Raw genomic sequence first — 14,708 nt, forward strand, 5'->3', positions numbered from 1 at the left:
CTTTTGAATTGCAGCCAACACTACTTCCCTCTCCGGGAGTGAAGCTGGCAAGGCCGACTTGAAAAATCGGCGAGGGGGCACCTCTTCGAATTCCAGTTTGTAGCCTTGGGAAACAATTTCCATCGCCCAAGGATCCACGTCTGAAAGAACCCAGATCTCGCTGAAAAGTCGAAGGCGTGCCCCCATTGGTGCGGACTCCCTTAGGGGAGCCCCAGCGTCATGCGGTGGATTTTGTAGAAGCCGGGGAGGACTTCTGCTATTTGGAACTGGCCGAAGCAGGTGTTTTCTTTCCTCTACCCTTACCTCTGGCAAGGAAGGAGGAGCCCCGACCTCTTCTGGACTTATGCGACCGAAAGGACTGCATCTGATACTGTGGAGTTTTCTTTTGCTGTTGGGGAACAAAAGGTAAAAAGGTAGATTTACCCGCGGTAGCTGTGGAAACCAGGTCCGCGAGCCCATCCCCAAACAACACTTCACCCTTGTAAGGTAAAACCTCCATATGCTTCTTTGAGTCTGCATCACCCGTCCATTGGCAGGTCCATAGAGCTCGTCTCGCAGAAATAGCCATGGCATTGGCTCTGGAACCCAGCAGCCCCACGTCTCTTTGAGCGTCCCTCATATATAAGACTGCGTCTTTAATGTGGGCTAAGGTTAATGAAATGGTATCCCTGTCCAGGGTATCCAGGTCAGCTGACAAGGTATCTGTCAACGCTGCAACTGCGCTACATACCCATGCCGATGCTATTGTCGGTCTGAGCAAAGCACCTGTATGCACATAAATAGACTTTAAAGTAGTCTCCTGTCTGCGATCAGCAGGATCCTTGAGGGCTGCCGTGTCCGGAGACGGTAGCACCACCTTCTTGGACAGGCGCGTTAAAGCCTTGTCCCCCCTGGGAGAGGATTCCCAACGTACCCTGTCCTGTGCAGGGAAAGGATACGCCATAAGAACCCAAGCTTTTTCAAATAACTTGTTAAGCTCATGGGATGGGGGAAAGGTTACCTCAGGTTTCTTTTCCTTAAACATGTGTACCCTCTTGTCAGGGACAGAGGGGTCATCAGTGATATGCAAAACATCTTTTATTGCGATAATCATACACTGAATACTTTTTGCCACACTTGGGTGTACTTTTGCATCGACACTGGAGTCAGAATCCGTGTCGGTACCAGTGTCTACTATTTCGGATAGGGGACGTTTTTGAGACCCAGAAGGGCCCTGTGACCCAGTCTCATCCGTGGATTGGCTCCCTGCTTTCTCCCTGGACTGCTTTGTCCAGTCTCTTATGTAATGAGGCCACACTTGCATTTAACATATGCCACATGTCCATCCAATCATGAGTCGGCGTTGCCGACGGACACACACCACTCATCTGCTCCACCTCCTCCTTGTACGAGCCTTCCGCTTCAGACATGCCGACACGCACGTACCGACACCCCCGCACACACAGGGAATAACTATAAGGGGACAATTCCCCAACAAGGCCCTTTGGAGAGACAGAGAGAGAGTATGCCAGCACACACCCAGCGCCAACTGACACTTGAATAAACCCAGAAAGCGCTTTTATATATATATATATATATATATATATATATATATATATACATGTGTATACACTCACTGCGCCAATAAACGTGCCCCCCCCCTCTCTTTCCAGCCCTCTGTCACCGAGTTCAGCAGGGGAGAGTCCGGGGAGCCAGCTTCTCTGCAGCGTTCTGTGGAGAAAATGGCGCTGTTAGTGCTGAGGGATCAAGCTCCGCCCCCACCAGCGGCGGGCTTCGATCCCGCTTCAATATTCAAAAAATGGCGGGGGATAACTGTATTTACTGCCTCCGCAGCTTAATTGCCCATAAATGCCAGTCCAGAGGTTTATTGCTGCCCAGGGCGCTGCTCCTGCGCCCTGCACCCATCAGTGCCTGTTCTGTGTGTGTAGTGTGTGGGAGCAATGGCGCGCAGCGGCTTACTTTAGTGAAGATCTGAAGTCTTCTGCCGCCTTGAAGTCTTCTTTTCTTCCTATACTCCTATACTATCTTCCGGCTCTGCGAGGAGGACGGCGGCGTGGCTCCGGGACGAACTGCAGGGTGAGACCTGCGTTCCGACTCCCTCTGGAGCTAATGGTGTCCAGTAGCCTAAGAAGCAGAGCCTATCAGTTAAGTAGGTCTGCTTCTCTCTCCTCAGTCCCACGATGCAGGGAGCCTGTTGCCAGAGTGCTCCCTGAAAATAATAAACCTAACAAAATTCTTTATTCAGAGAAACTCAGGAGAGCTCCCCTGTAGTGCACCCTATCTCCTCTGGGCACAAGATCTAACTGAGGTCTGGAGGAGGGGCATAGGGGGAGGAGCCAGTGCACACCCATACTAAAAGTTCTTTATAGTGCCCATGTCTTCTGCGGAGCCCGTCTATACCCCATGGTCCTTACGGAGTCCCCAGCATCATCTAGGACGTAAGAGAAACTATATAACCCACCCAAATCTAACTCTCTCTCTGCACGTTACATCTGCCACACCTGCAGTGCACATGGTTTTGCCCAACTGCTAACAAATTTCCTGCTGCAATCAGATCTGAATTACCCCCACTGTGCCTTACATGAAACACACTCCTTGTCTGAAATACTGTGACAGTGATAGCACACACACAGGAACAGGTAAAAAGCACAATTAACCCACAAAGAGCCCTTCAAGAGAGACACAGAGATAGCCTGGAGCCAACACACAGCGTCCTTACTGCTAATGCCAAGCTTAGCCGGGTCGCAGACTAAGGGGTCTAATTACTAAGCCTTGGCTGGAGATAAAGTACCAGCCAATCGGCTCCTGTCATTTATCAAACCCAGCCTGTGACATGGCAGTTAGGAGCCGATTGGCTGGTGCTTTATCACAGTGACTTTTTATCTCCATCCAAGGCTTAGTAAATAGACACCTAAGTATCCAGATTGGGGACTTAGTATAGTAAGTGCCCCCCCCCCCCCCCTGCTATGACCCCCTAGTACCACTGAGGTAATCTGGAGTCTGTTCGGAGGAGCTGCGCATCCTTGTCAGTCAGTGTCTGTGTCCACTGCAGAAGAAAAATGGCGCTGGTGAGCTGCTGGATCCGCTCATAGTGAAGCCCCGCCCCATCAATGACGCGCGGTCTTCCCACTTTTTTATACTGGCTGAGGTAATATTTATGCTTAAAATGGAGTCAGATCCGCTTTTACGTCTGTAATGCCAGTCTGGGTACTGGGTACACCCGTAGTGTACTTAGACTCAGTTCGCTCCCTCAGAAGCGATGCGTCCGCACTGTGTACTGAGTCCCAAGACTCCGCCGCCCCCGTAGAGGCTGCGCGCCTCTGTACCCTCATGCCGCCATAATGGCTGGCGACCCACTAACCGGGACGCCGGCTGGCTCTGTGTAAGGGGTGGTGGCGTGCTGCGGGAATGTACGCTCGCCGTGGTTGGGCTTGCAAATAGTTCCCTCAGGAGCTCAGTGTCCGCGGAGAATGGGACCATTAACCCTTCAAGAGGTTGGGCCACCCCCCCCCCCCCCCCCCCCCACCCCCACCCCCCTCCTAAGTCCCACGAAGCAGGCAGGCTGGTGCCATCCAGCCCTGCCTGAAAATAACAAACATATAAAATAAATGCAGAAAACTCTTCAGGAGCTTCCATGCGACGTGACCGGCTCCTCCGGGCAACGTGACCGGCTCCTCCGGGCACATTTTCTAAACTGAGTCTGGTAGGAAGGGCATAGAGGGAGGAGCCAGCGCACACTATCAAAGGCTCCTAGTGGACCAGTCTATACCCCATGGTACTAAATGGATTCCCAGTATCCTCTAGGACGTAAGAGAAAAAACTTTCCACAGACTGCCAGCAGGCGTCCTCTCTCCCATGCCCTGCCTCCTCCGGCTCCAGCACTCTCACCTGAGATGATCAGTCACAGAGCAGTCACAGCAGGCAGTGCGGTGGCCGCCCCTCCCCTCTCCCCCAGTCTCTCCTCCACTGGGGTCCTGAGCCTATCACTGACACTCACAGTCACAAGCTCCGCCCCCCAGGCTGCACGAGGAGCTGCTGCTGCATGGAGCCTGGTAACTTGTTCTTTAATGGCTTCTTAATGAGTAGCATCGATAGTGTGTGTATACTGTGTGTGTGTATACTGTATGTGCAGTGTGTGTACTGTACTGTGGTGTGTGTGTGTGTACTGTATGTGCAGTGTGTGTACTGTACTGTGGTGTGTGTGTACTGTATGTGTATACTGTATATGTGTATTCTGTATGTGTGTGTGTAGTGTGTGCTTTGTGGTGTGTGTACTGTATATGTAGTGTGTGTGTAATGTATGTGTTGTGTGTGTGTACTGTATGTGTGTGGTGTGTGCAGTGTATGCGTGGTGTGTGTATACTGTATATGTGGTGTGTATACTGTATGTGTATATGTGTGTAGTGTATATGTGTGTAGTGTGTACTTTGTGGTGTGTGTGTGTACACTGTACATGTGTGGCGTGTGTACTATATGTGTGGTGTGCGTACTGTGTGTGTATATGTGTGTAGTGTATATGTGTGTAGTGTGTACTTTGTGGTGTGTGTGTGTGTGTGTGTGTAAACTGTACATGTGTGGCGTGTGTACTATATGTATGGTGTGCGTACTGTGTGTGTAGTGTGTACTTTGTGGTGTGTGTATACTGTATATGTGTTGCGTGTGTACTGTATGTGTGGTGGGTGTGTGTACTGTATGCGTGGTGTGTGTGTATACTGTATATGTGTGGTGTGTATACAGTATGTGTGATGTGTGTACTGCATATGTGTGTAGTGTGTACTTTGTGGTGTGTGTACTGTATGTGTGGTGTATACTGTATAGGTGTGTGTGTATACTGTATGTGTGATGTGTGTACTTTGTGGTGTGTGTACTGTATGTGTGGTGTGTGTGTGTGTGTATACTGTATAGGTGTGTGTATACTGTATGTGTGATGTGTGTGCTGCATATGTGTGTAGTGTGTACTTTGTGGTGTGTGTACTGTATGTGTGGTGTGTGTGTGTATACTGTATAGGTGTGTGTATACTGTATGTGTGATGTGTGTGCTGCATATGTGTGTAGTGTGTACTTTGTGGTGTGTGTACTGTATGTGTGGTGGGTGTACGGTATGTGTGGTGTGTGTGTGTGTACTGTATATGTGAGGTGTGTATACAGTATGTGTGATGTGTGTACTGCATATGTGTGTAGTGTGTACTTTGTGGTGTGTGTACTGTATGTGTGGTGTATACTGTATAGGTGTGTGTGTATACTGTATGTGTGATGTGTGTACTTTGTGGTGTGTGTACTGTATGTGTGGTGTGTATACTGTATAGGTGTGTGTATACTGTATGTGTGATGTGTGTGCTGCATATGTGTGTAGTGTGTACTTTGTGGTGTGTGTACTCTATGTGTGGTGTGTGTGTATACTGTATGTGTGATGTGTGTACTGCATATGTGTGTAGTGTGTACTTTGAGGTGTGTGTGTACTGTATGTGTGGTCTGTATACTGTATATGTGTGGTGTGTATACTGTATGTGTGATGTGTGTGCTGCATATGTGTGTAGTGTGTACTTTGTGGTGTGTGTACTGTATGTGTGGTGTGTGTGTGTACTGTATAGGCGATATCAATTTTTATATCGCGCCCGATCTTCCGCCTAAAGTGACAGGAGATCGCAGGGCGATATTCACTTGTCCCCCGTTATCACGCATATAGCGCCCTTAGCAGTCGGGGATTAGCCGCATAAAGCGGCAGGTGACAAGTAGTTTTTCTACAGAGTGACTTGTTTCTATTTAGTCCTCACTGTGGGATCTTTGGAGGAATTCAATCACAGGCACTAAAGCATAGAAGTAATTCAAGTGAAAACTTAAATCCATATTACCCGTTAAAGTCACTTATCGCCTGTATGCGCGCTCCCGTTTATGACACAGTTCAGTTAGAAATGTGTGAAAATAGAATTCATGCGATAATTCTTGCTGGTATACAAGTGTAGGTGAAAATGGTGAAATAGAAAATGGTGAAATAGAGAAACTCATATTAGATAACTATAGAAGTCTGTCAGTGGCCATAATAAAAGTATTTGGGGGTTCTCAAATGACGTCACATGGCTGTTATATGCATTTTACTAAAACAGGGGAAAAAATGATAGAAGTGTTTTTTTCTGCAAGGTAAAGGCTCCGCTTAAATTAGGGGTTCATTAAAATAAGTATAAGTGTATTTCTCTAACGTCCTAGTGGATGCTGGGAACTCCGTAAGGACCATGGGGAATAGCGGGCTCCGAAGGAGGCTGGGCACTCTAGAAAGATCTTAGACTACCTGGTGTGCACTGGCTCCTCCCACTATGACCCTCCTCCAAGCCTCAGTTAGATTTCGTGCCCGGCCGAGGTTGGATGCACACTAGGGGCTCTCCTGAGCTCTTAGAAAGTTATAGTCTTAGAATTTGTTTTTTTCAGTGAGACCTGCTGGCAACAGGCTCACTGCAGCGAGGGACTAAGGGGAGAAGAAGCGAACTCGCCTGCTTGCAGCCGGATTGGGCTTCTTAGGCTACTGGACACCATTAGCTCCAGAGGGATCGACCGCAGGCCCAGCCTTGATGTTCGGTCCCGGAGCCGCGCCGCCGTCCCCCTTACAGAGCCAGAAGCAGGAAGATGGTCCGGAAAATCGGCGGCATGAAGACGTCCTGTCTTCACCAAGGTAGCGCACAGCACTGCAGCTGTGCGCCATTGCTCCTCATACACACTTCACACTCCGGTCACTGAGGGTGCAGAGCGCTGGGGGGGGGCGCTCTGAGGCAGCAATAAAAACACCTTGGCTGGCTAAAATACCTCAATATATAGCCCCTGGGGCTATATATGAGGTAAATACCCCTGCCAGAATCCCAAAATAAGCGGGAGAATAGGCCGCGAAAAAGGGGCGGAGCCTATCTCCTCAGCACACTGGCGCCATTTTTCCCTCACAGCTCGGCTGGAAGGAAGCTCCCTGGCTCTTCCCTGCATTTCTACAATACAGTAAGAGGGAAAAAGAGAGGGGGGGCACTAAATTGGCACTGTATACAGTATAAGCAGCTATTAGGGACATAACTCAGTTAGTCCCTGTATATATATAGCGCTCTGGTGTGTGCTGGCATACTCTTACTCTGTCCCCCCAAAGGGCTTTTGTGGGTCCTGTCCTCTATTTGAGCATTCCCTGTGTGTGTGGAGTGTGTCGGTACGGCTGTGTCGACATGTTTGAGGAGGATAATGATGTGGAGGGGGAGCAGATGCCTTTAGCAGAGATGTCACCCCCTGCGGGGCAGACACCTGAGTGGATGGTATTATGGCAAGAAATGAGTGCACGTATAGACTCCTTACATAAAAAATTTGACGACATGCCGACTGTGGGACAGCCGAGTCTTCAGCTCGTGCCGGTCCAAGGGTCTCAAAAGTCATCAGGGGCTCTAAAACGCCCGTTATCTCAGGTGGCACAAGTAGATGTCGACACGGATACTGACGCCAGTGTCGACGACGATGAGTCAAATTTAATGCCCGTTAAGGCCATTCGCTGCATGATTGAGGCAATGAAAGAGGTGTTAAATATTTCTGATTTACATCCAGGTACCACAAAAAAGGGTATTATGTTTGGGGAGAAAAAACTACCTGTAGTTTTTCCCCCGTCAGATGAATTAAATGAAGTGTGTGAAGAAGCGTGGGCTTCCCCTGATAAGAAATTGGTGATTCCTAAGAAATTACTAATGGCGTTCCCTTTCCCGCCAGAGGATAGGTTACGTTGGGAAACACCCCCGAGGGTGGATAAAGCGCTCACACGTTTGTCAAAAAAGGTGGCACTACCGTCCCAGGATACGGCCGCCCTTAAGGAACCTGCTGATAGAAGGCAGGAGGCGATCCTGAAGTCTGTATATACACACTCAGGCATTATTCTCAGACCAGCAATTGCGTCAGCTTGGATGTGCAGTGCTGCCGCTGCATGGTCAGATAACCAGGGCCGCAGATTCGGCATACAGGACTGGGTCCTGGTGACCACGGATGCCAGCCTACGGGGCTGGGGGGCAGTCACAAAGGGAAGAAATTTCCAGGGACTATGGTCAAGTCAGGAGACTGCCCTTCACATAAATATTCTGGAACTAAGGGCCATTTACAATGCCCTAAGTCAAGCAAAATCCCTGCTCCTACACCAGCCGGTGCTGATCCAGTCAGACAACATCACGGCAGTCGCCCATGTGAATCGACAAGGCGGCACAAGAAGCAGGACAGCGATGGCAGAAGCCACAAAAATTCTCCGATGGGCGGAGAATCATGTACTAGCACTGTCAGCAGTGTTCATCCCGGGAGTGGACAACTGGGAAGCAGACTTTCTCAGCAGGCACGACCTCCACCCGGGAGAGTGGGGACTTCATCCAGAAGTCTTCCAAATGATTGTAAATCAATGGGGTCGTCTACAGGTGGACATGATGGCGTCCCGCATAAACAAAAAACTAGAGAAGTATTGCGCCAGGTCAAGAGACCCTCAGGCGATAGCGGTGGACGCCCTAGTGACACCGTGGGTGTACCGGTCAGTGTATGTGTTCCCTCCTCTACCTCTCATACCAAAGGTACTGAGAATAATAAGAAAGCGAGGAGTAAACACAATTCTCGTGGTTTCGGATTGGCCAAGAAGAGCGTGGTACCCGGAATTTCAAGAGATGATCTCAGAGGACCCTTGGTCCCTGCCGCTCAGACAGGACCTACTACAGCAGGGCCCCTGCCTGTTCCAAGACTTACCGCGGCTGCGTTTGACGGCATGGCGGTTGAACGCCGGATCCTGAAGGAAAAGGGCATTCCGGAGGAAGTCATTCCTACGCTTATTAAAGCCAGGAAAGATGTTACGGCAAAACATTATCACCGCATATGGCGGAAATATGTTGCATGGTGCGAGGCCAAAAAGGCCCCAACAGAGGAATTTCAACTGGGTCGATTTCTGCATTTCCTGCAAGCAGGAGTGAATATGGGCCTAAAACTAGGCTCCATTAAAGTACAGATCTCGGCTCTGTCGATTTTCTTTCAAAAGGAACTAGCTTCAGTACCTGAAGTTCAGACATTTGTGAAAGGAGTGCTGCATATTCAGCCCCCATTTGTGCCTCCTGTGGCACCGTGGGATCTCAACGTGATGTTGAATTTCTTGAAATCACATTGGTTTGAGCCACTAAAAACCGTGGATCTGAAATATCTCACGTGGAAAGTGGTCATGTTATTGGCCCTGGCATCAGCCAGGCGAGTGTCAGAATTGGCGGCTTTATCATGTAAAAGCCCTTATCTGATTTTTCATATGGATAGGGCAGAATTGAGGACTCGTCCCCAGTTTCTCCCTAAGGTGGTGTCAGCGTTTCACCTGAACCAGCCTATTGTGGTGCCTGCGGCTACTAAGGATTTGGAGGACTCCAAGTTGCTAGACGTTGTCAGGGCCCTGAAAATATATGTTTCCAGGACGGCTGGAGTCAGAAAATCTGACTCGCTGTTTATCCTATATGCACCCAACAAGCTGGGTGCTCCTGCTTCTAAGCAGACTATTGCTCGTTGGATTTGTAGTACAATTCAGCTTGCACATACTGTGGCAGGGCCTGCCACAGCCTAAATCTGTCAATGCCCATTCCACAAGGAAGGTGGGCTCATCTTGGGCGGCTGCCCGAGGGGTCTCGGCTTTACAACTTTGCCGAGCAGCTACTTGGTCAGGGGCAAACACGTTTGCAAAATTCTATAAATTTGATACCCTGGCTGAGGAGGACCTGGAGTTCTCTCATTCGGTGCTGCAGAGTCATCCGCACTCTCCCGCCCGTTTGGGAGCTTTGGTATAATCCCCATGGTCCTTACGGAGTTCCCAGCATCCACTAGGACGTTAGAGAAAATAAGAATTTACTCACCGGTAATTCTGTTTCTCGTAGTCCGTAGTGGATGCTGGGCGCCCATCCCAAGTGCGGTCTATCTGCAATACTTGTACATAGTTATTGTTAACTAAATCGGGTTATTGTTGAGCCATCTGTTGAGAGGCTCTATCGTTTCATACTGTTAACTGTGTTTCATATCACGAGTTGTTCGGTGTGATTGGTGTGGCTGGTATGAGTCTTACCCGGGATTCAAAATCCTTCCTTATTGTGTACGCTCGTCCGGGCACAGTACCTAACTGAGGCTTGGAGGAGGGTCATAGTGGGAGGAGCCAGTGCACACCAGGTAGTCTAAGATCTTTCTAGAGTGCCCAGCCTCCTTCGGAGCCCGCTATTCCCCATGGTCCTTACGGAGTTCCCAGCATCCACTACGGACTACGAGAAACAGAATTACCGGTGAGTAAATTCTTATTATTTGTGCCATTTAAACCCACTTAAAAAAAATAATGAAAACCCACCTGTAACACCCTCCTGCAATGTTAAAAACACCTGTCTCACATACCCGTCCCGAACCTTTACACCCATTGGGGGTCATTCTGACCCGATCGCAGTCTGCCGTTTCTCGCAGCGGTGCGATCGGGTCAGAACTGTGCATGCGCCGGTGCATGCCAGATGGGCGACGGCCGTCGGGCCGCTACGATCGCCTCTGCTTGATTGACAGGCAGAGGCAGTCGCTAGGCAGGGGGGGCGGCGGAACGGCAGCGTTTGGCCGCAGTTTTGTGGGCGCGGTCCGGCCAAAGCAGGCGTGGCTGGACCGAACAGGGGGCGGGCCGCAGCGGTTGCGTGACATCACATGCAGCTCCCGGCCAGCGCGCTAAAGCTGCGCTGGTCGGGAGCTACTCTTGAAGTGCAAAGGCATCGCCGCTGTGCGATGCCTTTGCACTTCTGCGGGGGGGGGGGGCACTGACATGCGGGGCAGGATGGCCCTGTGCTGGGCGTCCCCCCGCATGTCAGTGTGAAGGATCGTAACTGTGCTAAATTTAGCACAGCTACGATCATCTCGGAATGACCCCCATTATTCTCAAATCTGCACTTTTCCCCGCAAAAAATTACATGTCAACATAGGGCAAAAAAAATAAACAAAAAAATTCTAAGGGGGGAATTCAAATGTTTGAAAGTCGGTTGGGTGTCAGTTTTTTCCTGTCTGTTAGATAGGGAAAAACAGACACCCAACTGACTTTTCGAACATCCCCCTAAGTGTCAAATTAGTCATTAGGGAAGAGGAGTTCCGAACTAAGGACCTCATTCAGCTTCAGCTGCAGTTCTGCGATTGTAGCCGACCTGCAACTGCTGAGAATGGCACAGCAAGAGCCGCCCAGCATGATAAAAGTCCGCCCAGCACAGAACAAGCCGCCCAACGAAATGCAGCCGCAGAATTGAGAATGCATCGCAAAAATCAAGGGGGTAATTCTGAGTTGATTGCAGCAGGAATTTTGTTAGCAGTTGGGCAAAACCATGTGCACTGCAGGTGGGGCAGATGTAACATGTGCAGAGAGAGTTAGATTTGGGTGGGTTATTTTGTTTCTGTGCAAGGTAAATACTGGCTGCTTTATTTTTACACTGCAATTTAGATTGCAGATTGAACACACCCCACCCAAATCTATCTCTCTGCACATGTTACATCTGCCCCACCTGCAGTGCACATGGTTTTGCCCAACTGCTAACAAAATTCCTGCTGCGATCAACTCAGAATTACCCCCCAAGTACCTTCGGCTATACCAGTTGACCTGTGCATACCCAACCGCAGCACTGGCAGTCAATAAAACGCACCGAAAACAGCCTGCATTTTCCGTCCACTCCCCATAAATGCCATGTGTACGCCCATGAATGCCCACCGCCTGCCAATCAACCTGCGATCACATCCTGGCAAGATGCATTCAAAGCTCATGCGCAGGCGGCCGATAATCGGACGATTTGGGATTTTGCAGTTTGGCCCTAAGTCCTGACATTTTAACCTTAAAATAGGGATTTTTCCCAACTTTTACCTGCTCCTGAGGTGGTGGGAAAAAAAAGTTAACTCTTATGGAGACTTCTCTTAACCTGCAATTGAATTGGGTAATTACTCAAAACGGGTTATCACCTGTAATTAAATTCCTCCCTAGAGATAATATCTTCTTGGTATACGTAGCTATTAATAACGTTAGGTCTCACTTTTTTCTATACTGTATTTGGAGATGTCACATTTATGGGAATGTAGTTAATATCCCGGCGGTCGGGATCCCAGCGGTCAGAATACTGACGCCGGGATCCCGACCGCCGAGAATGCCGACAGCTGCATCAGAGCTATTCCCACCTGTGGCAAGCACAGCGAGGCGAGCGCAGCAAGCCCGCAAGGGGCTTTCTAGTGCTTGCCCCTTTGCAGGCATTCCAGGGATCCCGGCGTCGGTATTCTAATCGTCGGGATGCTAAAAACTGCTAGCGAGCGATCAACTCGGAATGACCCCCGATATAGGATGGATGGATGCGGTCAGCTTCATTCCAGATTACAATGTGGGAATCAGGAGTGCTACTGGTAGCCCTTCCCCAATTAGGCCAAGCCTGGAGTAATGTGTACAGTAATTAGCACGATGCCAGATTAGACAGAGGCAGGGCCCAGTCCAGGAAGGGCACGTACTAGTTACATGCCTCAAGGCTACAGTATAAGTGCTTTGCACTAAATAAAGGGAATTTAAAAGTTGAATTAAATTTCAATTGACATGGCAGTGGGGGGAGGGGGGGAGGGGGGGGGGGGTCTGTGCATGCGTTTTGAAGCCATGGCCAGGCCAAAGTGCTTCCTGGCCTTGGCTAAGCAGTTCCGCCGGCCATTCTGAGTAAGCTGTGGCCCGCGGTGGTGATCGGATGCAGCACTCGGATCGGCGCTGCTGTGAGGGGGCGTCACTGGTGCTCAGACACCTCCGGCGGCATTACAATAATTTCTCATCGCTGCTGCGTCCAAAGACGCAGTGTGTGTAAAGCTGATAGTGACGTGATGCTTTTTCTTAGTACAGAAATCTTACTCCTAAAGAAAGCGATTACAGGCAGTCTAATAAAATGTGGTCTGTAACGCCGCATAATGGGGCCTATTTATCAATTAATATTTGCAGGATATCCCACCAAAACACCAGTTTTCTGGCTACCTGCAAATTGTAAGTATCCCCTGTGTGGAAAGGAGGCCACGGTGCCACAGTGGAGTGGCAATACTCACCACCTGGTAACCTGGGTGTAATGTGTTGAACAGGTCTGGTCCGGGTTTTGCAGCCTGCTGAGAACAACAGTCAGGTAATCAGCAGCACCTGTGGGTGTGGCTTACACTTCTGCTAGGAACTAGTTCTGTGCTCCTGATGGTGGACAAGCTGGCCAGGCGAGGACTGGTGGTTAGTGTCAAGGTCCTGGGTCTAAGGGTGGTCCACTAAATTGATGTACTTTGCTGTGACAAAAGATGTTGACTGACTGCACTGTGTGCTGACACCTTTGCTGTGAAGTGGTTACTGGAGCCATGGTGAATAAAACCTACTGCGTCAACCGTATCTGCTGGACATGGTTCTTCCGAATTGTCACACCTGATTGTATGTACATGACAGGGACTGCCACAGATATTGGAGACTGCCCCTTCTCCCATTGTCACTTGCAAATCCAGTCCTTACAGGTCTCTATGGGGGCTGCTTTTTTGGCACATTTTTTTCTGTTGCCCCAGCGTTCATGTCCATATTTAGACCGGACCCGTGCACCACACGCAAAAACATCTTTTCCCATTTGGGAACTTAAAAAAATAAAACAAGACCCCAGAAAGTGCCAACAGAATACTTTCAGGCTGGCCCCTTCTGCAGGTCTTTCTCCTTTCATGAGGGGCTCAGTGGAATCCCCCGTGCCCCCTCTTCTCCTCTGCTGGAACCTGGTAATGAGGTTGCTGTGAGTGAGGTCTGTAAGGAAACGAGGAAGCGGCGGGATTGGGGCGGCATGTTATAAAAACACCCCTTCGAGCTGATGTGTGTTACTCCCTGCTACGCTGACAGGGGCTGTGCCAGAAAGCTGGAGAGAGCAGGAATATAATGTTACGTTGGCCTGAAAATGGTGTTATATGCACACCTTACTCTTACCCAATAACACCACCTTTATCTCCGTCTCTGCACCACCAGCGCCAGGTCACGTGCAGGAGATAGCGCAGGAAGTGCCTCATAAATAACCACCCTTTTATAGGACTTTCTTACAAGAAACTAAGAAACAGGGACCCTGTGGGGAGCATTTGTTTTCAAAGAACATTCAAGTTGGGTGGTCTTCAGTTTGCCGGCTGACGGGATCCTGGCGCACAGTATACCGGCACCTGAATCCCGACAGCCGGCATACCGACACTTTTTCTCCCTCTCGGGGGTCCACGACCCCCCTGGAGGGAGAATAAATAGCGTGGAGCCCGCAGCGAGCCCGCAAGGGGCTCATTTGTGCTTGCCACGCTGTCGGTATGCCGGGGGGCGGGATTCCGGCGCCGGTATTCTGGTCGCCGGGAGCCCGGCCGCCGGCATACCATACTACACCCATTCAAGTTAGCCCCTACCCTATCCCATGGAGCTAACAATTTAAGGGCCTGATTCGGATATGGGGGTAAAGTAGCAATCATTAAAAAGACAAATGCAGCTTAGGTTTGTCATTGTAATGATTGCTACTTTATAACATCGGGCAGACTCGCACGGAACTCGCCGATGTCTGTAGTTAGCTGGTTGTTACATATACTCTATGGACGCTTTGTTTATCACTGCTGCGTCTCTGGAAAATATTCCAATGCAGCAGGAGGCATCTGAGGACAAAAGACGCCCCCCTTATAGCATCACAGACCCGAGTGCTGCTTCAGAA

This window comes from Pseudophryne corroboree, chromosome 12 (assembly GCF_028390025.1).
Source record: "Pseudophryne corroboree isolate aPseCor3 chromosome 12, aPseCor3.hap2, whole genome shotgun sequence".
In the NCBI taxonomy this organism is placed as follows: Eukaryota; Metazoa; Chordata; class Amphibia; order Anura; family Myobatrachidae; genus Pseudophryne; species Pseudophryne corroboree.